This window comes from Macaca thibetana, chromosome 1, assembly GCF_024542745.1.
Source record: "Macaca thibetana thibetana isolate TM-01 chromosome 1, ASM2454274v1, whole genome shotgun sequence".
NCBI classification, from domain to species: domain Eukaryota; kingdom Metazoa; phylum Chordata; class Mammalia; order Primates; family Cercopithecidae; genus Macaca; species Macaca thibetana.
The window spans coordinates 131940328-131966748 of NC_065578.1; the positions used below are offsets into that span (position 1 = coordinate 131940328).

General features: G+C 37.9%; 1 protein-coding gene and 1 pseudogene across 1 annotated transcript in view; both read left to right on the forward strand.

Annotated features, from left to right (window-relative positions):
- LOC126935658 (sodium/potassium-transporting ATPase subunit alpha-2) overlaps positions 1–26421 on the forward strand; it is a 907274-nt gene that overhangs the window by 104764 nt on the left and 776089 nt on the right. The window lies entirely within an intron of this gene.
- On the forward strand, positions 149–1004 carry LOC126936485 (olfactory receptor 10J1-like; annotated as a pseudogene).

Consider the following 26421-nt stretch of genomic DNA (forward strand, 5'->3'; position numbering starts at 1 on the left):
AAAGAAATAAGTATGAATGTCAATATAAAAAAGCAGAGACCTAAGGTGTATTAATCACAGGAATTTTCCCAGTCTATTATTTGACAGAAATCATCCATCTAGTTTCCTTACATTATTTTTTTCTTTCTTAGATATCATGTGTGATTTAATGAAGAAAGAGAATCATTCTTTGGTGAGGGTGTTTATTTTTCAAGGTTTCTCCAGCTTCCGTGAGCACAAGCTCACCCTCTTTGTTGTGTTTCTTACATTGTACATATTCACCCTGGCAGGCAATGTTATTATTGTGAGTATCATTAGTATTGATCATCACCTCCACACCCCTATGTACTTCTTCCTCGGCATGCTGTCAGGTCCAGAGACGAGTCAGCCCATTTCTTTGGCAGGTTGTGCCACTCAAATGTTTTTCTTCTTACTTTGGCTATCAACAACTGCTTCCCGCTCACAGCAATGGGGTATGACTGCTATGTGGCCATCTGCAACCCCTTGAGGTACTCAGTCGTCATGAGCAAGAGTGTGTGTATGCAGCTGGTGTGGGACGCCTGCAGCATTGGCCTAATTGTAGCAATGACACACCTGTCAGCTGTATTCAGGCTGCCTTTCTGTATTCCAAAGGTGCTCCTGCAATGAAGCTCTCCTGCATTGACACCACAGTCAATGAAATCCTGACTATGACCATCAGTGTGCTGGTGATCCTGATTCCCAAGGGCTTGGTTTTCATCTCTTACATCCTCGTGATTTCTACCATCCTCAAGACTGCATCTGCTGAAGGCAGGAAAAAGGACTTTGCCACCTGTGCTTCTCATATTACTGTAGTTATTGTCCACTACAGCTGTGCCTCCATTGCCTACTTCAAGCTCAACTCAGAAAACACTAGAGATCAGGATCAGCTGATATCAGTGACCTACACTGTCATTACCCCCCTACTGAACCCTGTGGTGTACACTCTGAGGAACAAAGAGGTCAAAGACGCTCTGTGCAGAGCAATAGGTCAAAAACTCTCCTAACAGAATAGGCCCATTTCAAATAGAGTCTTAGAAGATTTTTTAGAGAAGAAAAAGTGGAACAGTGTGCACGGTCAATAGAGTTAAAAATTTGAAGCCTGTCAAGCAGTGGTTGGGCAAGAGGAGGAGAAAACAAAAGGATTCAGCCACTTGAGAAGGGGGAAGGTTCTCCAAAGCACGGCAGGTCTCCATCTCATAAGAGAACAGGGATATTATAGGGTACAAATGCAGAAGAAAGAACTCAGTGGTGTTGGAAAGTAGAAGGGTTGTGTGAGCAGCATGGGACAGAATGAAATCAGGAGAGCAGACAGAGTTAATGAGGGGAGGCTACTCTAGGGCAAGGTTCAAGTTTTTTTTGTTGTTGTTTTTTGCTGTTTTTTGTTTGTTTGTTTTTCTGAGACAGAGTCTCACTCTCTCGCTCTGTGGCCCAGGCTGGAGTGCAGTGGCACTCGCCATCTCGGCTCACTGGAAGCTCCGACTCCTGGGTTCAGGCCATTCTCCTGCTTCGGCCTCCCAAGTAGCTGGGACTACAGGAGCCCACTACCACGCCTGACTAATTTTTTAAAAAATATTTTTAGGAGATACAGGGTTTCACCGTGTTAGCCAGGATGGTCTCGATCTCCTGACCTCATGATCTGCCTGCCTCGGCCTCCCAAAGTGCTGGGATTATAGGCGTGAGCCACCGTGACCGGCCAGTTCAAGTTTTAAATATATTCTGTAACACTGCTTTTTGGATGTGGTGTTTCACCTTACCCATTTAGAGCTAAGTAGATTTAACACCTAATTGAATTAATTTCTTTATGGGAAATTTAAGGTTTTTTAAATTGACCAGTCACTATAAATAAAATGAGTATCAGAGATAATAAGCATCTATAAAATTCAGCAGCCTTTGAAGTCTGGGTCTTTTTTATATAAGTTCCAAGTTGACCATATGAGAAAATGGATATCTAAGTTTTCAGGATCCTGTTTTAGAAATATTTTTGGAAAGTAACTAAAACCCCTTGGTGATAGAGTAAAAGAGGTAGCACCAAGTAATCATATTGCCATTTATTTTATGAGAATATACAAAGGTTGTTGGTGATATTGTATGTGAGTGTCTGAACCCAGGGTAAAGAAATTAAAATTTGCCTTTAGAAATCCTTGCAGAACAGAAAGAACAACTAGTGGATGAGAGTCAAAGAGGGAATCTAGAGCATAGATCATGGATTAATGGAATGAGAGATTTCAGAGGATTAAATGGGTAAGGAGAATGTAGCCATCAGGCAACTCAATAATTCAACAAAAGAAAAAGACTCATCAAATCATCAATCCATTTAAAATCCTCTAGGATGTGAACTAATACACCATGCTTCACCAGTCATCTCCACTTCCATCAGCTCCTTTCCTTACAGTCTGTCATCCACATCCACATAGCGCACAATCCAACAATACCTAATGACTGATGGTTTCCCATTTTATTCTCATGCCTTAATACAGCTTATTGTTAAGGAAAATCTCTTACTGATGCCCTCACTGCCCACTCATCAGAGTGTTCTCTGGCTCACTTTGAAATAACAACCTGAACACCCCTATTTTTATGAACCCTCTGATGAGATACCCACAAAGAAACAAAAGCACTCCTTTTACTCCTTCACATCACAACCTCCAAACACATATTGATATAAATGACCATAATGAACATTTCCCATAACGTCTTTATGAATGAAAGCATGAAATGGGTAGTGCGTGATGTTGTAACTGGGTGAAGTCTTACCTGGGTGGACAGTTACACCTGCTGTTTAGTGTTTCACTTGTACCAAGTGGTGAGTTTTTCATAGGACACATTCTCCTTTATGTTAATTTCTAAAGTTAGGGCTGTGTTCAAATATATTAATTTCTCAAATAGCCCATTATGGTTTAGTCTTACAAAGATTCAACTACATTTTTGAGGAAATTTATGGTGAAATGCAAGATAATCCAAAATGAAGTTACCCTGTAATTGCCAATGGTCACTTTTACTTTTACTCAGTAAATACAAATATCTTATTTTTATTTCAAATTGTAGTCTCAAAAATACTGCCCTATACCATCAGCCTTCTCAGTAATAGATAATCTATATTTGCAAACTTAGTTACTGAAAATATTAGGCAGAAGTCTTGAGAGATCAGCAGAATGATGTGGAAAGAACATAACCATTTGAAGAAAAATACTCTATTTTCAGGCCTGGCTCTAATTTTATATACTGTAAATATTTGAATTAACTATTTAATTTCTTTGAGCTTCAGTTTTCTCACCTATAAAACTTATATTCAAAATTTATTGTCAAATGCATGAAATAATAAGTATAAAAATATTATGAAGCAGGGTCAGATATTCTTTATTCTTGTTAGAGTAAAACAGCTACACTCCCCATAAAGTGAATCTTTCCTTATCTGCAAAATGGAGTTACCAGTTGTTACTCTGCTTTTTTCTGTCAGGTTATTGTAAGAATCAAATACACTAGAATAACCACAGTAGAAATTGCTGTGATAGCTGGAAAAAGTGTTAAGAAATATTATGTATTATTATCATTATCATCACTGCTATTAGTTAACATAGTCCATATATGTTTACCTCTCTGATTTTTCTTGGCCATTTTATATTATTTTACTAAGTAATTTTGACTCCTACCTTCCTTCCACCTACTTTTAACTTCTAATTGCTATTGCATCTTTCATTAAGTCTGCAGGTCATATTATTTTGGTTCCTTACAAAAGAACATTTCCAAAATTTTGCATTATTTTCTTTTGTTAGCAATTCCAGAAGTTAATGCCTATCCTCCTGCTCCAAATTGAGCATCTTTTTTTTTCCCCACTAGATCAGCGAATGTTAATCTCTTTCCCATGATCCATGGCCCTCAGTACCAAAATGCATGTTATCACATAACCCAGTATGTGTGTTATACACACATACACAAACTGAAATGCAACAGTCACAAAACAGTACTTAGCCTTACTGCACGCAATGCATTTTGATGTTTCTCATTCTAGTCTATTCTGTTCAATTCTTTTTAGTTTTGTAATAATGTTAATGAATAGAAGTGCATCTAATATACATTTTGGCCAAATGCTCAATGCTTGAGAGTTAAAAATCTGTGTTCAGCTGAAGTCAGAGCTGAAGCCCAATATCAACAGACTGTTTTCCTGTGTTACTAAAATAAAATTGAAATCTTGTTTTAAAACAATGAAATTTAATTATTAAACATTTAGTAATTGAGTTTAAACATTTGAATTCTTAGAGGAAGAACATTTAGTCTTCATTGTCAGCTTCTAGAGTCTTCTAGCAGTCATTAAAACACATATTCATGATACTGGGTACATGTTCACTTTTCAACTGAGAAACTGAGATTGGTGGAGCAGCAAAATATCTTGGGGGGAAAATATCTTATTTTTCTCTAACTTTTTTCTTCATATTTTTTGTTAAATATAGATTAAAAATAATTTATCCTGGATATTATCTTTTATGATTTTGGTGGCAAATTAGAATTCTGCTGTAAATTCATCTAGAAAAGTTCAAAAAATTCACTGCTTAAGTGGAATTAAGAAGCTAAAAATTAATAGAGTGCTTAAAACTAGCTCAATATTGCCAAATGATTTTAATTTTATAAATACTTATTGACTCTACAAGGCCATAATATGCTTTCTAAAGCTATCTAATAACCAACACACCATCTCTTATATTTATGTGAAATATTCATTTCTTTTCTCATTTATTTTACTACATAAAACCCTTGTTTGTCCAGAAAATTAACAGCTCTCACAAATATCATAGATTATTGCATTTTGCTCTTTCAATAATAAATATAATGTATATTTTAATTGACTGATAGAATTTCAACAAATAAAGCATATAAAGCTAACTCTAAGTGAGAGAATGACTGTATTTGACAATGCATTTTCAAATTTTTAAAAATCCAAATGACTCTCTTTATTCAGATTACTGATGCTGTTAGACTGATTAGAGCTAACAACCTGTGGTATCACGTGATCTTTTTTTCATCTAAATATTTAGGAATGCCCAAAAAATGCCACAGAAGAAGGTTTTCAGCTATTGAGTTTAAAGGGTGAAGCCAACATAGCAAACAAATAGCAGATTTTGTCTAAATACCAAAAGCAAATTACACTGATGTATCCCTCGTATGATCCACTACATTCAAGAAAAACAAAGAATATGGACACCATAAGAGAATACTCCAAGTGAGTGATTCACTGAGTTGGCTGAAATGGTAGCAAAGCATCTGAGAAGTAGGCCTCCTCTTCTTTTTATTCTTCTATTCTGAAATGATGGTACATTAATCAGTATTTTTCTGATTCAAAAGCTGTACCTTCTCTGTGAAAAAATTCAGACAACTGTAAGGAAGAAAATGGAACCTCTGGGCTTTGAATGTTTACTATGGCACACTGAGTATAGGTATCATTTATTCTCTCTATACTCCCCAACTCTGCCCCTACCAAATCCTAGAAGTGATAGGAAAGATTTAAGTAGGATTTTGACTAGTGCTTAAAAACAAAAATGGAATTTCTAATGAACTAGCAACTATGAGGAATGAAAGGAAGACTCGAAACAATGCAGTTAGATTGATGAGCCATCTCAGAAGTATATGAGAGTTAAAAGTAGAGTCCCGTAACAAAAGTTGAGGGCAACGCAAAAGTTATTTCATATCCTGAGGTGAAGAAAAATAAAAATAATTTAGGTCTCCAGGGTAAATTAACAGGGGATATTAGCCCAGAGAAAGTAGTCCTCCCCATCACTTCTTGCTCCCAGACAAGCAGAAATAGACAGTGTTGGTGGTTTCCAGTTGAGAACTGCGCTTGGAGAGAGAGGCATGGTAGGGCACAAGAGTTTGGCAATAACAAAGATGTAGGGGATAAAGAACAGGACAAAAATGCAGGAGAAAACAACTAGATACTAGAAGTATTGAACTAAAAAGTATTAATATTTTGTTTTTTATAAATGTATTTGTTATAAGAAAAGTAAACTCAAATCTCTCATCTATCATTTAAAGCTTCACATACTGGAAAATACCCACCATTATTTAAAACAAACAAAGTTTTACAAATTATGTTCAATATAATTTAAAAGTAGATAGAATACTGATTAAATACAGATGTTACATGCCAATTATTTGCTTCTTTTTCTTAAAAACCCTATTAAATTTGAGTTAAGAAGGAAAATAGACTCACATCCATAGCAAAAGAGAATAGAAGATGAAAGCAAATAGAGCTCAACAAAATTTTGGAATCTGGAAAGCCCATTAATAAACCGTTATTGCCTCAGCACATAGGAGAATGCTGATTAAAGCCTGAGGCAGAGAAAACAACAAAAATGCCAATTTATCACCCAGAATGCCAGAAGTATTCAAAAGCTGAAAGTAGGAAGTATCTCTGAACATAATGCTGTGCAATTGGTCTAACAAACTAGAGTTGCTTGAAAGTTTTTATGACATGTTGCACAATCAGAGCCTCACCCCAACCTCAGCAGAAGGCTGGAGAGTTACTTTCCGGAAAGACTTGCAGAGATGAAGTGAAGCAGAGGGTGCTATATAATAATAATTTTTTAAAAAGTGGAGGAGAGGTAAAAGAACATCAGCAAACCTCACAAGATACCAACTATAAGCGTTATAGCTATCAATCAGAAAAGTGAAGGATTTTGCCCTGTGGAAATGAGCATTTCAAGGGCAAAGACTTACAAATCTAGACACTTCAGTGTCCTATTTTGAAAAAGTAACCTTACCCTAATAAAACTAGCTACATCACATTACCCAGTTTTATCACACTAGTAAATAAAGCCCAGCAGTCTGCATATCCCACCCCACCACACACACACATATACTTGCACACAGAGCTTTCTCACAGTTTGTTAGTACATCACTCTAGTTATGAATGGACTTGAAAGGATCACCATGATTTGAAGAAAGACATTAACATAAAAAAATCAATATAATAAACAAATAACAAAGAAACATGGGAGAAGCAGGGTATGAAGTCTTTTGAAAGATAAGTATTTAACATTTTTAGAAGGATAAGACAAGATAATGGTGAAATAAAGCAGAATATTATATAAAAGCCAAGTTCTGAGAAGCAAAAAGAAATTTTACAAATAAAAAAATACATTAGCAGAGACCATGTGAGGGGAAGATGGCAGAGTAGGGAGCACTAGGAATCTGTTTTCCCACCTAGAAAATAACTGTGCTGGCAGAATCTATCTGATGTAAATATTTGGGAATTACGGAGTCTATTAAAGGCTTGCAACATCCAGAGGAAGGTATGAACTACAGTTCATTCTGGTCAATTTCGGCTTTAAGCACAGTTGCAGCTACCCACCTGCCCACAACCAGCCACATGGAAGACAATCTTGCACCTGTGCTGGGAGCAACCTGCACACAGCTTGCAGGAGCCAGGGTTACCCTGTCTTCCAAATGTCAGGGATCTGTGCTCTGATCACTGATTGTTACTTCCGATCGTAGACATACAAATAAAGAAGTAAGAGTTGTTGCATCTCCCCTGTGTTATTGCCAGCTCCTCCTTCAGCTGATGTGACTACCAGGGGATTTAAAGGGTCAGCACCTCTCCTTCAGTTTTATTTTTCTCTGTTTTTCTTTGGAGAACCAGACATTAAAGACTAGAACATTGAAAACCAATTGCATTTACAGGGAAAATCAGAAAGTAATCATCCATGCTCAGGGCAGGGTGCAGGCTCAGAAAAGACTTCAGAAGACCTTAAGTTTATAAACCAGGCTGATCTTTGGGACAAAGTTTACAATAACAAGAACAACAATAATAAAAATAACAAAAAACAGCAAACTCTGGGAAAGAAAATAATCTAATTTCTAGAGTTACCACATTATTAGATACCACATTATTATGGTAATAATAATACCACATTATTAAATGGAAGAGAATGACGAACTCAGGAAACAGTTCCAACTTATGTGGTTAAATGATTTTTATAAGGGTGCCAAGATCATTCACTGGGAAAAGGACAGTCTTTCCAACAGTGCTGGGAAAACTGAATTTCCACAAGCAAAACAATGAAGCTCAACCCTTACCTAACATTATATACAAAAATTAACTCAAAATGGATCAAAGACTTAAAGGCTTGGTGGAAGAAATTTCTAAGCAGCAAAGTATTCAAGAAGTAGCATGGCTGCTTCTAACAGCCTATGCTCAGATGTGGGAGCAAAAAAAGTAAGTTGGAAATTATATTTAAAGGAAAGCAGAGAGTAAATTTTGAAAAATTTGCAGCCTAGCCATGTGGCAGAGAAATAGAAAGCTTTTTTTAGGAAAAGAGTTCAAACAGTCTCTAGAGAAATGACATTTTAGAGATATTTGCATAAATAAGAAGAAGCCAAGTGCTGATAGCCAAGACAATGGGATAAAGGACTTGAAAGGATTTTAGAAACCTTCACAACAACTCCTGCCATCAAAGATTCGGAGGCCTAGAAGTGGAAAATGGTTTCATAGACCAGACCCAGAACCCTGCTGCCCTGTATAGCCTCAAGAAACTGCTCTCTGAATCCCAGCTGCACTGTCTTCAGCATTGGCTCAAAGGGCCCCAGATACAGGCCCAGCTGCTGCTTCAGAGCATGAAAGCCATAAGCCTTGACAGCTTTCATGTGGTGTTAAGCCTTTGGGTGTACAGAGTGCAAGAGTTGAGGCTTGGGAGTCTCTGCCTAGGTTTTAGAGAATGTATGGAAAAGCCTGGGTGTCCAGGCAGAAATCTGCTGCAGGGAGCCCTCATGGAGAACCTTTACCAGAACAGTGCAGAGGGGAAATGTGGGGTTGAAACTCCCACATAGAGTTCCCCCTGGGGCACTGCCTAGTGGAGGTGTGAGAAGAGGGCCATCATCTCCAAATCCAAGAATGGCAGATACACTGACAGCTCACGTCCTTCACCTGGAAAAGTCACAGGTGCTCAACTCCAGTTCATGAGAGCAGCAGTGAGGGCTGAATCTTGCAAAGACACAGGGACAAAGTTGTCCAAGGCCTCAGGAGCTCATCTTTTGCACCAGTTTGACCTGGATGTAAAACACAGAGTCAAAGAAGATTATTTTGGAGATTTAAGATTTAATGACTATACTGATGGGTTTTGAATATACATAGGGCCTGTAGCCCCTTTCTGTTTTCCAATTTCTCCCTTTTGGAATGGGAATATTTACCTAATGCTCATACTCCCATTATACCTTGGAAGTAACTAACTTATTTTTTATTTTACAGGCTCATAGGTGGAAGAAACTTGCCTTGTCTAAAATGACACTTTGAACTTTTGACTTTTGAGGTAATGCTGAAATGAGTTAAGACTTTAAGGGGCTATTGGTAAAGCGATGTATTAGTCTATTCTCACACTGCTAATAAAGACGTACCCGAGACTGGGTAATTTATAAAGAAAAGAGGCTTAATTGACTCACAGTTCAGCATGACTTGGGAAGCCTCAGGAAGCTTACAATTATGATGGCAGTGGAAGCAGACATGTTCTTCTTCACATGCCAGCAGGAAGGAAAATGAGAACTGAGCAAAGTGGGAAGCCCCTTATAAAACCATCAGATCTTGTGAGAACTCATTCACTATCCCAAGAACAGTATGAGGGAACACAATCCCATGATTCAATTATTTCCACCTGGTCCCACCCTTGATCCATGGGGATTCTTACAATTCAAGATGAGATTTTGGGTAGATACACAGCCAACCATATCAAGCAATAACTGTATTCTGAAATGTAAGGAGGACATGAGATTTGGGAGGGGCCAGGGGTCGTATGATATGGAGGGAGGGTCCAGGGGTCGTCTGGATATTTGTCCCTGGCCAAATCTCATGTTGGATTGTAATCCCCAATGTTGAAGGTGGGACTGGATAGGAAATAATTGGATCATGGGGGAGTGGATTTCTCATGAATGGTTTAGTACCATCTTCTTGGTGCTCTTATTGTGATAGTGAGTAAGTTCTCACAAGATTTCATTGTTTAAAAGTGTGTGGTTCCTTCTCTCTCTCTTTCTCTCTCTCTCTCTCTCTCTCTCTGTGTGTGTGTGTGTACGTGTGTGTGTGTGTCTCTTGCTCCTGCCACATGGGACACCTACTTCCCCTTTGTCTTCTTCCATGAGTTTAAGTTTACTGAGGCCTCTCTAGAAGCAGATGTCTGTGTTATGCTTCCCATACAGTCTGTGGAACCATAAGCCAATTAATATTCTTTTCTTTATAAAATACTGAGTGTCAGTTAGTTCTTTATAGCAATGTGAGAACAGCCTAATACACTCAATATCACTAAACTTTATGGAAATGCAAATCAAAACTTCAATGAGATACTACCTCACATCATTAGAATGACTATTACCAAAACAAAAAACAAAAAAAAACAAACAAACAAAACCAGAAAATAACAAATAATGGCAAAGATATAGAGAAATAGAACCATTTAGCATTGCTGGTAAGAATGTGATATGAGACACCTGTTGTAGAAAGCAGTATTAAAGTTCCTCAAAATTTAAAAATACAGTTACCATATGATACAGCAATACCACTTCTAATTATATAACCAAAAAAATTGAAAGTAGAATCCTAAAAAGACAAATGTACATCCATGTTTATAGCAGCATTATTCACAATAACTAAAACACTGAAGCAATAAAGTGTCCATTGGTGGAAGAATGGATAAACAAAATGTGTTATAGACATACGATGGAATATTATTCAGCCTCTAAAAGGAAGGAGTTCCTCTTAAAGGAATTCCTTTAAAAGGAAATTATTATTTCATTTCATTATTAAATTATTTTCTATTATTATTAAAATATTAATAACATGGATGAACCTTGAGAACATTAACGCTTAGTAAAATCAGTGGGCCACAAAAAGGCAAATATTGTATAACTCCACGTATGTGAGGTACTTAGAGCTGTCAAAGTCATTGAAACAGAAGTAGAGTGGTGGTTCCCAGGAACCAGGGAAAGGGAGAAATGGAGTCATATGCTTTGGCTGTGTCTCCACCCAAATCTCATCTTGAATTGTAGTTCCCATAATGTCCACATCCCATGGGCGGTGATTGAATCACAGTGGAGGTCACCATCATGCTGCTGTTCTCATGATAGTGAGTGAGTTCTCATGAAATCTGATGGTTTTATAAGGGGTTTTACCCCTTTTGCCTGGCACTTCTTTTTTGCCTGCTACCATGTAAGATGTGCCTTTGCTCCTCCCTCACCTTCAGCCATGATTGTGTGGCCTCCCCAACCATATGGAATTGTGAATTCATTAAACCTCTTTCCCTTTATAAATTACCCAGTCTCAGATATGTCTTTATTAGCAGTGTGAGAACAGACTAATACAGTAAATTGGTGCCAGTAGAGTGGGGTGTTGCTGTAAAGATACCCAAAAATGTGGAAGCAACTTTGAAACTGGGTAACAGGCAGAGGTTGGGACAGTTTGGAGGTCTCAGGAGAAAATAGAAAAATGTGGAAAAGTTTGGAACTTCCTAAAGACTTGTTGAATGGCTGTGACCAAAATGCTGATAGTGATATGGACAATAATATCCAGGCTGAGATGGTCTCAGATGGAGATGAAGAACTTCTTGCAAACTGCAGTAAAGGTCACTCTTGCTATGCAAAGAGACTGATGGCATTTTTTCCTTGCTCTAGAGATCTGTGGAACTTTGAGTGTGAGAGATGATATAAGGTATCTGGCAGAAAAAAAAAGGTTCTTAGCAGCAAAACATTCAAGAGAAAGCAAAAGTTTGAAAAATTTGCAAAATGACAATGCAATAAAAATTAAGAAACCCTTTTCTGGGAAGCAATTCAAGCCTGCTGCAGAAATTTGCATGAGAAACAAGGAGCTAATGTTAATCACCAAGACAATGAGGAAAACGTCTCCAGGGCATGTCAGAAAGCTCCATGGGAGCCCCTTCAATCACAGGCCTAGAGGCCTAGGAGGAAAAATGATTTTATGGACTGGACCCAGGACCCCTCTGCTATGTGGAGCCTAGGGATTTTGTGGCTCTGCATCCCAGATGCTCCAGCTATGGCTAAAAGAGGCCAAGGTAAAGCTCAGACCATGGCTTCAGAGGGTGTAAGCCCCAAGCCTTGGCAGCTTCCACGTGGTGTTGAGCCTGTAAGTGCACAGAAGTTAAGAATTGAGGCTTGGAAACCTCTGCCTAGATTTCAGAGGATGTGGAGAAACAAGTAAATGTCTAGGCAGAAGTTTGCTGTAGGTGTGGAGACCTCATGGGGAACCTCTGCTAGAGCAGTGTGAAAAAGAAATGTGGGGTTGGAGCCCCCACACAGAATCCCCACTGGGGCACTGCATAGTGGATCTGTGAGACGAGGGCCACCATCCTCCAGACCCCAGAATGGTAGATCATCCAACAGCTTTTACCAGGTGCCTGGAAAAGCTGCAGACACTCAAGACCAGCCCATGAAAGCAGCCAGAAAGGGAGCTGCATCCTGGAAAGCCACAGGAGAGGAGCTGCCCAAATCTATGGGAGTCCACCACTTGCATCACCACACTTTGGATGTGAGACATGAAGTCAAAGAGGATAATTTTGGATCTTTATGGTTTAATCACTGCCCTATTGGATTTTGGACTTGTATGAGGCCTGTAGTCTCTTCATTTTAGCCAATTTCTCCAATTTGGAATGAGTGTATTTACCCCATGCCTCTACCCCAATTGTACCTAGGAAGTAACTAACTTGCTTTTGATTTTACATGCTCATAGGCAGAAGGGACTTTCCTTGACTCAGATGAGACTTTAGACTTGGAATGAGTGAAGACTTTGGGGGCTGTTGGGAAGGCATGATAGTGTTTTGAAATGTGAGGACATGGGATTTTGGAGGGGCCAGTGGTGGAATGATATGATTTGGCTCTGTGTCCCCACCTAAATATCATCTTGAATTGTAGTGTCCATAATCCGCAAGTGTTGCAGGAGGCAAATGGGAGGCACAATGGGAGGTAATTAAATCATGGTAGAGGTTACCCCATGCTTCTGTTCTTGTGATAGAGAGTGAGTTCTCATTAAATCTGATGGTTTTATAAGGGATTTTTCCCCCTTCTGCTCAGCACTTCTCTCTTGCCTGCTGCCATGTAAGACATGCCTTTGCTCCTCCTTCACCTTAAGCCTTGATTGTGAGGCCTCCCCAGCCATGTGAAACTGTGAGTTCTTTGAACTTTTTTTCTTTTAAATTACCCAGTCTCGAGTATGTCTTTATTAGCAGCATGGGAACAGACTAATACATGATGAGTTATTGTTCAATGGATATAGAGATTCAGTTATACAAGATGAAAGGAGTTATGGAAACAAATGATGTTTGAAAGTTACACATTTGACAATGAGTTACTATCTAAAATGTATAGAAAACTCAAAGAACTCAATAGCAAATAATAAAATAGTAATTTTTAAATGGACAGAAGACGGATAGACATTTCTCAAAAGAATACATAAAAATGTCCAACGAGTATATGAAAAAAATGCTAATTATCACTAATCATCAGGAAAATGCAAATCAAAATCACAATAAGATGTCATCTTATTATATTAGAATGGTTATTATTTAAAAAGTCAGAAACGACAAGTGCTGGCAAGGATACAGAAAACAGGAAACCCTTATACACTGAGGGTGGGAATGTAAATTAGTCTGTACAACCATTAGAGAAAATAGAAGAAAGGTTCCTCAAAAAATCAAAAATAGAACTATAATGTGATACAGCAATCCCACTACTGAGCATGTAACCAAAGAAAATGAAATTAGTATGTTGAAGAGATAGCTACACTACCATGTTTATTGTTGCCCTGTTCACAATAGCCAAGATATGGAATGAACTAAGTGTCCATCAGTGGATAAATGGATAAAGAAATGTGGCATATATACACAATGGAGTAGTATTCATCCATGCAAAAAATGAAATCCTGTTCTTTGCAGCAAAGCAGCTGAACCTGGAAGACATTATATTAACTAAAATGAGCCAGGTACAGAAAGACAAATGCCATATAATCATTTCTGGAATCTTAAAAAAATTGATCTCACAGAAGTGTAGAGTAGAGTAGCGGCTACCAGAGGCTTTGGAAGGTGAGCTTGAAGGGAAGATGGATAGAGGTTGGGCAAAGGGTACATAAATACAGTTAGATAGGAGGAATACATTTTAAAGATCTATTGTACAGCAAGGCAACTATAATAATGACAATTTACTGTATTCTTGAATAATGCAAAGAGAGAGAATGTTAAGTGTTAGCACAAAAAGGATAACTGTGAGGCAATACAACTGTTCATTAACTAAAATTACTCATTACACATGTACATATAGTTCAAAACATCATGTACAAGACAAATGCCTGCAATTTCTCTGTCAAATAAAAACATTTAAAAAATTTTTTAAATTTAAACAAAAAGAAGACATAGAAAAAGAACAAAATAAACCCAAGGTAAAATGAAATAAGATGATAATAACATGAAAATTTAATAAATAAATAAAAATTAAATAAACATATCTTAAAATAATTTAATAAAAATTACAACAAAGGCCGGGCGCGGTGGCTCAAGCCTTTAATCCCAGCACTTTGGGAGGCCGAGACGGGCGGATCACGAGGTCAGGAGATCGAGACCATCCTGGCTAACACGGTGAAACCCCGTCTCTACTAAAAAATACAAAAAAAACTAGCCGGGCGAGGTGGCGGGTGCCTGTAGTCCCAGCTACTCGGGAGGCTGAGGCAGGAGAATGGCGTGAACCCGGGAGGCGGAGCTTGCAGTGAGCCGAGATCTGGCCATTGCACTCCAGCCTGGGTGACACAGCAAGACTCCGTCTCAAAAAAAAAAAAAAAAAAAAAAAAAAAAAAAAAAAATTACAACAAAAATAGGTCTTGAAAAGATTATTGACATATAACCTTTGGTAGGCATGATGAAAAGCAAATGGCAAAAGGACCACTTACAATAAAAATACTTCCCAAAAAGGACATAACTAAAAATACAAATAAAATTTTAAAAATTGTCAGATAATAGCATGGAAAGCTTTAAATCAATAAATTTGAAAATGTAGATTAAATGTACAATTTATTTAAAATATAAATTTACACTATTGACCTGAGATAAATTAGCAAATAAACACACAAATAAGCCAAAACAAATAAAAATAATTGTTAAAACATACATTGCATACCCGCTCAAGAGAAAGGCATGAGAACAGATGCTTTTCCAGGCTAGTTTATCAAATCTTTTAAGAGAAAGATATGCAAATTATTTCAGGTCACACAAAAAGAATCTCCTCAACACAAATCATAAGGCCACTAGCCTCCAAAACCCTTATATTTTTACCAGATATAGGCAGTTAAAAATAAAAATTAAATACCTTTGTCACTTATAGATTGGAGCAAATATTCTAAATAGAATTTTAACTAAAGGAATCTATAGTTAAATTAAGCATGTCCAAATGTGTTTAAGCTAGAAAGACAAGGGTGACTCAACATTTAAAAATATATTAACATAATTTACTATCTCAAAAATTAAAGAATAAAACACATGATTATCTCAAAGGACGAAGAAACTTAAAAATATTATAGACTCAACACATAATTGATTTTAATCATTTTTACCAAACAGAGGCTAGAAAGGAACTTTCTTTTCCTATGAGTAGCTGTCAGAAATCTAGGCCAAATATCAAACTTCATGACAAAACATTTTGAGCATTCCAACTAAAGTCAGAAAAAGACAAAAATAAATATACATGGATAAAAAAAGACAGTATAATTTTTTTCTACTCTTTTCTTCTGTTTGATTAAAAATGCAAATGCAAAAAGAAATAACTACAAAAATGTGTTGATAAATTTGTATAAAGATGTTATATGTATAACAATAATTGCGCAAAGAGAGATGAGGGAATGGAGTCATATTTCAGTAGTTTTTGTACACTAAGCAAATTAATAGGAATAGGAATAGGAAATAGATTATTGCAAAGTAACAAGTTAATTATAATCCTTGAAGCAACCACTAAGAAAATATTTAAATATTTAAATCTAGTAAAAATGTTACTTAAATTGTGAAACTAGAAAATATCTATTTAAATGTAAAAAAGGCAATAATGGAAGACTAGAGGAGTAAAAAGGCATGACATATGGAATAAAAAGGATAAAATGGTGAACATAAATCCTACCTGTTCAGTAACTACTTTAAAAAGAAATAAGTTAAATCATCCAATCAATAGGCAGAGATTGACAGAGTAGATTTAAAAATATGATTCAACTCTATGCCTCTCTACAAGAGACAGACTACAGATTCAAAGGCATAAACAGGTTATAAGTAAAAGGATGGAATAAAATATGTCATGTAAACAGGTGCCTAAAAAGATGTATGGCTACATATTGATATCAGACAAAATAGATTTCAAGGCCAAAATTGTTATAAGAGAAAAGAAGGATACTTTATAGTTGTAAAAGTTCAATTCATCAGGAAGACTTAACACTTGCAAATTAAATATGCACCTAAAAATAGAGCATCAAAATACATGAAACAAAAACTGACAGATTTGGGCTGAGCATGATGGCTCATGCCTGTAATCCCAGCACTTTGGGAGGCTGAGGCAGGCACATAAATTGAGGCCGGGAGTTCAAGACCAGTGTGGCCAACATGGCAAAACCCCATCTCTACCAAAAATACAAAAATTAACTGGGGGTGGTGTCATGCTCCTGTAATCCCAGCTACCCAGGAGGCTGAGGAAGGAGAAGTACTTGGACTCAGGAGGCAGAGGCTGCAGTGAGCTGAGATTGCACCACTGCATGCCAGCCAAGGTGACAGAGATTCTGCTACCAAAAAAAAAAAAAAAAAAAAAAAAAAAAAAAAAAAAAAAAAAGCTTTATCAAGACTAAGCAAGAGAAAAAGAAAGAAGATGCAAATCACTAAAACAAGGAATTAAAAAGAGGACATCTTAAGTTTCCTGTGTGGTTACTAAAAATAAATAAGTAAATAAATAAATACTAAAAAGTGGCCATCACCTTTAAAAAATATAAACTATGTGCCACATTTTCTTAATCCAGTCTGTCACTGATGGACATTTGGGTTGATTCCAAGTCTTTGCTATTGTGAATAGTGCCGCAATAAACATATGTGTGCATGTGTCTTTATAGCAGCATGATTTATAATCCTTTGGGTATATACCCAGTAATGGGATGGCTGGGTCATATGGTACATCTAGTTCTAGATCCTTTTGAGAAGGGATAGAAAATCTGAATAATCCTCTAACAAGTAAAGACATTGCATCAGTAATGAATAAACTTCTCATAAAGATAGGTCAGACCCACATGGCTTCACTTGCCATCCTCTGGGGACAGGGCATAGCTAAACAAAAAACAGCAGAAACCTCCACAGAGGTAAATGCCCCTGTCTGATAGCTTTGAAGAGAGCAGTGGATCTCCCAGCGTGGAGGTTGAGATCTGAGAACGGACAGACTGCCTGCTCAAGTGAGTCCCTCAATCCTGAGTAGCCTAACTGGGAGACATCCCCCACTAGGTGCAGACCGACACCTCACACCTCTCACGGCAGGGTACACCCCTGAGAAGAAGCTTCCGAGCAAGAATCAGACAGCAACACTTGCTGTTCAGCAATATTCTATCTTCTGCAGCTTCTGCTGCTGATACCCAGGAAAACAGAGGCTGGAGTGGACCTCAAGAAAACTCCAACAGACCTATAGCTGTGGGCCCTGATGGTTAGAAGGAAAACTAACCAACAGAAAAGACACCCACACCAAAACCCCATCAGTACATCAAAATCATCAAAGACCAAAGGCAGATAAAACCACAAAGATGGGGAAAAAGCAGAGCAGAAAAGCTACAAATTCAAAAATTCAGAGTGCATCTCCCCCTCCAAAGGAACGCAGCTCATCGCCAGCAATGGAACAAAGCTGGATGGAGAATGACTTTGACGAGTTGAGAGAAGAAGGCTTCAGTTGATCAAACTTCTCAGAGCTAAAGGAGGAACTACATAACCAGTGCAAAGAAACTAAAAACGTTGAAAAAAGATTTGACGAACGGGTAATTAGAATAACCAATGTAGAGAAGTCCTTAAAAGAACTGATAGAGATGAAAACCACAACATGAGAACTACGTGACAAATGCACAAGCTTCAGTAACTGATTTGATCAACTGGAAGAAAGAGTATCAGCGATTGAAGATCAAATGAGTGAAATTAAGTGAGAAGAGAAGTTTAGAGAAAAAAGAGTAAAAAGAAATATGAACAAAGTCTCCAAGAAATATGGGATTATGTGAAAAGATCAAACCTACATCTGATTTGTGTGCCTGAAAGTGATAGGGAAAATGGAACCAAGTTGGAAAACACTCTGCAAGATATCATCCAGGAGAACTTCCCCAATCTAACAAGGCAGGCCAACATTCAAATTCAGGAAATACAGAGAATGCCACAAAGATACACCTCGAGAAGAGCAACTCCAAGACACATAATTGTCAGATTCACCAAAGATGAAATGAAGGAAAAAATGTTCAGGGCAGCCAGAGAGAAAGGTCAGGTTACCCACAAAAGGAAACCCATCAGACTAACAGCAGATCTCTAGGCAGAAAAACTACAAGCCAGAAGAGAGTGGGGGCCAATATTCAACATTCGGAAAGAAAAGAATTTTCAACCCAGAATTTCATATCCAGTCAAACTAAGTTTCACAAGTGAAGGAGAAATAAAATCCTTTACAAGACAAGCAAATGCTTAGAGATTTTGTCACCACCTGGCCTGCCCTACAAGAGATCCTGAAGGAAGCACTAAACATGGAAAGGAACAAACGATACCAGCCATTGCAAAAACATGTCAAAATGTAAAGTCCATCGATGCATTAACTAACGAGCAAAACAACCACCTAATATCATAATCACAGGATCAAGTTCACACACAACAATATTAACCTTAAATGTAAATGGACTAAATGGTCCAATTAAAAGACACAGACTGGCAAATTGGATAAAGAGTCAAGACACATCAGTTTGCAGTATTCAGGAGACCCATTTCACAGGCAGAGACACACATGGGCTGAAAATAAAGGGATGGAGGAAGATCTACCAAACAAATGGAAAACAAAAAAAAGCAGGGGTTGCAATCCTAGTCTCTGATAAAACAGACTTTAAACCATCAAAGATCAAAAGAGACAAAGAAGGCCATTACATAATGGTAAAGGGATCAATTCATCAGGAAGAGCTGACTATCCTAAATATATATGCATGCAATACAGGAGCACCCAGATTCATAAAGCAAGTCCTTAGAGACTTAAAAAGAGACTTAGACTCCCATACAAAAATAATGGGAGACTTTAACACCCCACTGTCAACATTAGACAGATCAACGAGACAGAAATTAACAAAGATAACCAGGAATTGAACTCAACTCTGCAACAAGCAGACCTAATAGACATCTACAGAACTCTCCACCCCAAATCAACAGAATATACATTCTTCTCAGCACCACATCACAATTATTCCAAAACTGACCACATAGTTGGAAGTAAAACCCTCCTCAGCAAATGTACAAGAACAGAAATGATAACAAACTGTCTCTCAGACCACAGTGCAATCAAACTAGAAGTCAGGACTAAGAAACTCAATCAAAACTGCTCAACTACATGAAAACTGAACAATCTGCTCCTGAACGACCACTGGGCACATAATGAAATGAAGGTAGAAATAAGGACGTTCTTTGAAACCAATGAGGACAAAGATACAACACACCACAATCTCTGGGACACATTTAAAGCAGTGTGTAGAGGGAAATTAATAGCACTAAATGCCCACAAGAGAATGAAGGAAAGATCTAAAATTGACACCCTAACAACACAATTAAAAGAACTAGAGAATCAAGAGCAAACACATTCAAAAGCTAGCAGAAGGCAAGAAATAACTAAGATCAGAGCAGAACTGAAGGAGATAGAGACACAAAAAACCCTCCAAAAAAACACTGAATCCAGCAGCTGGTTTTTTGAAAAGATCAACAAAATTGATAGACCACTAGCAAGACTAATAAAGAAGAAAAGAGAGAAGAATCAAATAGATGCAATAAAAAATGACAAAAGGGATATCACCACCGACCCCACAGAAATACAAACTACCATCAGAGAATACTATGAACACCACTACACAAATAAACTAGAAAACCTAGAAGAAATGGATAAATTCCTGGACACTTACACTCTCCCAAGATTAAACCAGGAAGAAGTTGAATCCCTGAATAGATCAATAGCAGACTCTGAATATGAGGCAATAATTAATAGTCTACCGACCAAAAAAAGTCCAGGACCAGATGGATTCACAGTCGAATTCTACCAGAGGTACAAGAAGGAGTTGGTACCATTCCTTCTGAAACTATTCCAAGCAATAGAAAAAGAGGGAGTCCTCCCTAACTCATTTTATGAGGCCAACATCATCCTGATAGCAAAGCCTGACAGAGATAAAACAAAAAAAGAGAATTTTAGACCAATATCCCTGATGAACATCGATGCAAAAATCCTCAATAAAATACTGGCAAACCGAATCCAGCAGCACATCAAAAAGCTTATCCAACATGATCAAGTGGGCTTCATCCCTGGGATGCAAGGCTGGTTCACCATATGCAAATCAATAAACGTAATCCAGCATATAAAGAGAACCAAAGACAAAAACCACATGATTATCTCAATAGATGCAGAAAAGGCCTTTGACAAATTCAACAGCCCTTCATGCTAAAAACTCTCAATAAATTCAGTATTGATGGAATGTATCTCAAAATAATAAGAGCTATTTATGACAAACTCACAGCCAATATCATACTGAATGGGCAGAAACTGGTAGCATTCCCTTCAAAAACTGGCACAAGACGGGGATGCCCTGTCTTACCACTCCTGTTCAACATAGTGTTGGAAGTTCTGGCTAGGGCAATCAGGCAAGAGAAAGAAATAAAGGGTATTCAGTTAGGAAAATAAGAAGTCAAATTGTCCCTGTTTGCAGATGACACGATTGTCTATTTAGAAAACCCTGTCATCTCAGCCCAAAATCTCCTTAAGCTGATAAGCAACTTCAGCAAAGTCTCAGGATACAATATCATTGTGCAAAAATCACTAGCATTCTTATACACCAGTAACACACAAAGAGAGAGCCAAATCATGAATGATCTCCCATTCACAATAGCTTCAAAGAGAATAAAATACCTAGGAATCCAACTTACAAGGGATGTAAAGGACCTCTTCAAGGAGAACTACAAACCACTGCTCAGTGAAATCAAAGAGGACACAAACAAATGGAAGAACATACCATGCTCATGAAGAGTAAGAATCAATATTGTGAAAATGGCCATACTGCCCAAGGTAATTTATAGATTCAATGCCATCCCCATTAAACTATCAATGAGTTTCTTCACAGAATTGGAAAAAACTGCTTTAAAGTTCATATGGAACCAAAAAAGAGCCCACATCTCCAAGACAATCCTAAACCAAAAGAACAAAGCTGGAGGCATCACGCTACCTGACTTCAAACAATACTACAAGGCAACAGTAACTAAAACAGCATGATACTGGTACCAAAACAGAGATATAGACCAATGGAACAGAACAGAGTCCTCAGAAATAATACCACACATCTACAGCCATCTGACCTTTGACAAACCTGAGAGAAACAAGAAATGGGGAAAGGATTCCCTATTTAATAAATGGTGCTGGGAAAATTGGCTACTCATAAGTAGAAAGCTGAAACTGGATCCTTTCCTTACTCCTTATACAAAAATTAATTCGAGAAGGATTGGAGACTTAAATGTTAGACCTAAAACCATAAAAACCCTAGAAGAAAACCTAGGTAATACCATTCAGGACATAGGCATGGGCATGGACTTCATGTCTAAAACACCAAAAGCAACAGCAACAAAAGCCAAAATTACAAATGGGATCTAATTAAACTAAAGAGCTTCTGCACAGCAAAAGAAATTACCATCAGAGTGAATAGGCAACCTACAGAATGGGAGAAAATGTTTGCAATCTAGTCACTGACAAAGGACTAATATCCAGAACCTACAAAGAACTCTATCAAATTTACAAGAAAAAAACAAACAACCACATCAAAAAGTGAGCAAAGGATATGAACAGATACTTCTCAAAAGAAGGCTTTCATACAGTCAACAGACACATGAAAAAATGCTCATCATCACTAGTCATCAGAGAAATGCAAATCAAAACCACAATGAGATACCATCTCACACCAGGTAGAATGGCAATCATTAAAAAATCAGGAAACAACAGCTGCTGGAGAGGATGTGGAGATATAGGAACACTTTTACACTGTTGATGGGACTGCAAACTAGTTCAACCATTGTGGAAAACAGTGTGGCGATTCCTCAAGGATCTAGAGCTAGAAATACCATATGACCCAGCCATCCCATTACTGGGAATATACCCAAAGGATTATAAGTCATTCTGCTATAAAGACATATGCACACGTATGTTTATTGCGGCACTATTCACAATAGCAAAGACTTGGAATCAACCCAAATGTCCATCAGTGACAGATTGGATTAAGAAAATGTGGCACATATACACCATGGAATACTATGCAGCCATTAAAAAGGATGAGGTTGTGTCCTTGTAGGGACATGGATGCAGCTGGAATCCATCATTCTCAGCAAACTATCGCAAGAACAGAAAATCAAATATCGCATGTTCTCACTCATAGGTGGGAATTGAACAATGAGATCACTTGGACACAGGAAGAGGAACATCACACACTGGGTTCTATTGTGGGAAGGGGGTACTGGGGAAGGATAGCATTAGGAGATATACCTAATATAAATGACGAGTTAATGGGTGCAGGACACCAACATGGCACATGTATATATTTGTAACAAACCTGCATGTTGTGCACACGTACCCTAGAACTGAAAGTATAATTTTAAAAAAAAAGAAACAGTAAAAAAAGAAAAAAAAGGTAAATTTTATGTTAGCTGAATTTTATCTCAATAAGGTTATTATTTTAAAATATCCCATTTAAATAACAACAAAACACCTGAGCATCTTATAAAAACGTATCAAAAATACACTATATCCTTATGTAAAATCTCATGTAAAATATTATGTAACTTTAATGAAGGATGTAAATGAAGAGCCATATCCATTGATGGCTTTTCTTTAAAGTACACAACAATGTCAACTCTTTCTTTTTTTTTTTTTTTCTTGAGACAGTCTCACTCTGTTGCCCAGCCTGGAGTGCAGTGGCACAATCTCGGCTCACTGCAAGCTTCACCTCCTGGGTTCATGCCATTCTCCTTCCTCAGCCTCCTGAGTAGCTGGGACTACAGGCCCCGCCACCACGCCCGGCTAAGGTTTTGTATTTTTAGTAAAGATGGGGTTTCACCGTGTCAGCCGGGATGGTCTCTATCTCCTGACCTCATGATCCACCTGCTTCGGCCTCCCAAAGTGCTGGGATTACAGGCATGAGCCACTGTGCCTGGCCAGATGTCAACTCCTGCTGAGTCAATCTACAAGTTCAGTGCAATCCTAAAAAATAAACCCAGTGAGACGTTGTGTGAATACTAACTCTAAAATTAGTTCAGAAGTATAAACTCAATACTTTAACAAGTATTTACTGAGTACTTATACTATGTCAAGCATTATTAAAGTTGTTAAGAGTATAATAATTGAAATAACAAGCTTTCATGGAACTTATATTTAGTAATGCACTAAAATAGACAAGATTTTTAGAAATAAATTACAATGAGTTTCTTGATCTAGCAGATATCAAGATATATATCATCAATATTAATTAAAGAAGCATAAAACTGGCACAAAAATGGCCCAAATAGATTTGTACAACAGAATATAGCTCAAAAACAGATGTGTACAACACATATGCTAATTTTGCATATGAGAAAGAGAAAAGGAATGTGATTAAATAGACACTGCTTTGATAAGTGAAAACATGAAGCTCTCTTTGAATAGATTTTGTTTTAATGAACTTTTTAGCTCTGAACTCCAGTGTGCTTAGAGCAAGTAACTATATATATATATGTGTGTGTGTGTGTGTGTATGTGTATATATATATGTATGTATGTATAAATCCATCTCCCTGTTCAATATTAGCAGTCCAAAGAAAGGGTCTCAATCGATTATCAGTTGATGCTATGAAGCAAAATATAGACTCTAGTTGGCTGATTGGGGTCAAGGAACAAGAGAAAATCAGCAAGAAAACAAGTTTTGGAAATTCCAGCTCTCACTCATATACTGAGCACTAACGGGTAAGAAATCCCCCTTAGAATCTCCTGACTCTGGCTCCACATCCCATTTCTTCCCCATCTTCCACTCAAGCATTCTTCTTTCTGATGCTTCTTTTAATGGGCCAAGAAATGCTCAAAGACAATAGAGGTCTGTGACCTTCTCATTAGTTTTGTTTGCTCACAACTCCCAAGAAGTGATGCTTCCTCACCCCCACTTCAAGTTCTTTGTATTTTGTTTTTCTTTCCTTTTTGTATTCTAAAACTGAGTGTGATCAGTGTGAAGAGTGAGAGCATTAATAAATACAGCTCATAGCAAGCAACGGTTTTAAACACTAGTCTAAGTGTGCTCAAAGAGTAGTGGGAAGGTCTCTTCCAGGAGGTCTATGAGATCAAACTGTTTTCATAATAATACTGATATTATTTACCTTTTTCATTAATTCCCTCATGAGACAGGAGTTTTCCAGAGGTTACGTAACATGTGATATGGCAACAGATTAGATATAGAAGCACACATAATAATCCAGCTATCTTCTATTAAACCAGACATTACAGAGATTTGCAATAATGCAAAGTAGTGCCACTCTTCTAAATATTTTGTTGTTTTGGTTATTTTTCATAAAAAATGTTATTTATGTTAACACATAATAGGTTCATTGTTATTTTCAAATAAATTAATAGTTTTACAATTTATCAATTTTAATTTCTACTACAGTAAAATAATATAGACTAAAGCTCATAGGGTCCCCAATAATTTTTAAGAGTTGAAAGAGTTCCCGTGATCAGAAAGTTGGTAGTCTTGAAGGTCACCAGCCTTCTAAGAGCCAGTCATGGCAGAGTAGCATAAACAGGTAATAAAGCCATCAATAGACATCACTTGGAAAACTGAGTGAATAAAATGATTAATATACTAGGTTTTGGAGAATGATAGTTTAAATTGGATAATGTGTATGAAATTTCTAGCAAAGCACTTAATGCATAGACAATAATTAATGCATAAGTGCTTTCTTTTCTGACTTTGTAACAAGAACCAGCAGGCTCAGGGAGAGAGGTGGAGCAAGATGGCAGAATAGGAAGGACACCAAGTTAACAACTACTTACACAGGAAAACAACAGTAAAAATAAGGTGAGCACTCACAATACCTGGTTTTAACTTCATATTGCTGAAAGAAGCACTGAAGAGATAGGAAAACAGCCCTGAATCACCTATGCCACCCTTCCCCAATCCTCACAAGCATCTGTGTGGTGCAGAGAGCATCTCTAGGTGCTGGAGGAAGGAGAACACAATTGTGAAGCATTGAACTCAGTGCTGTTCTGTTGGAGCAGAAGGGAAAACCAGACAAACTCAGGTGACACCCATACCCAGAGGGAGCATTTAAACCAGCCCTAGCCAGAAAGGAATTGCCAATCCCAGTGATCTGAAATATAAGTGCCTGCAAACCTCACCACCAAGGGCCAAAGTGCTCTCAGTCACTAAGTAAACTCGAAAGGCAGTACAGATCATAAGGACTGCAACACTCAGGTGAGTCCCAGGGCTGAACTAGGCCCAGAGATAGTGGACTTGTTGTGGGGGGCGGGCATGGAATAGACTGGAACACTAGCTGGGGAAGCCAAGGGAGTGCTGGCATCATTCCTCCCCTAACCCAAGGCTGCACAGTTCATGGCTCCAAGAGACCCCTTTCTTCCACTTAACGAAAGAGGAGGAAAGAGTGAGGTGGACTTTGTCTTGCATCTTGAATACCAGCTCAGCCATGGCAGGATAGGGCACCAGTCAGTCAGAAGGCCCCTGTTCCAGACCCTAGCTCCCAGCCATCATTTCTAGACACACCCCAGTCTAGAAGGAAACCTGTTGCCTTAAAGAAAAGGACCCTGTCCTGTATTCATTGACTGCTAAATGAAGAGCCCTTGAGTCCTGAATAATCAGCAGTGATACCCACGTACTACATTGAGGGCCTTAGAGAGCCCCTGAGACTTGCTGGCTTGAGGTAAAACTCAGCATATTACTAGCTGTGGTGGCTATGGAGCAAAACTCCTTCTGCTTGAGAAAAGCAGAGGGAAAAGTAAAGGGGACTTTTTCTTGCACCTTAGGTACCAACACTGCGACAGGGGGTAAAGCACCAAGTCGAATCTTGGGGGTTCTTGATTCCAGAACTGTACTTTTGGATGGCATTTCTGGACCTGCCCTGGGCCAGAGCAGAGCCCACTGTCCTGAAGGGTGAGTCCCAGG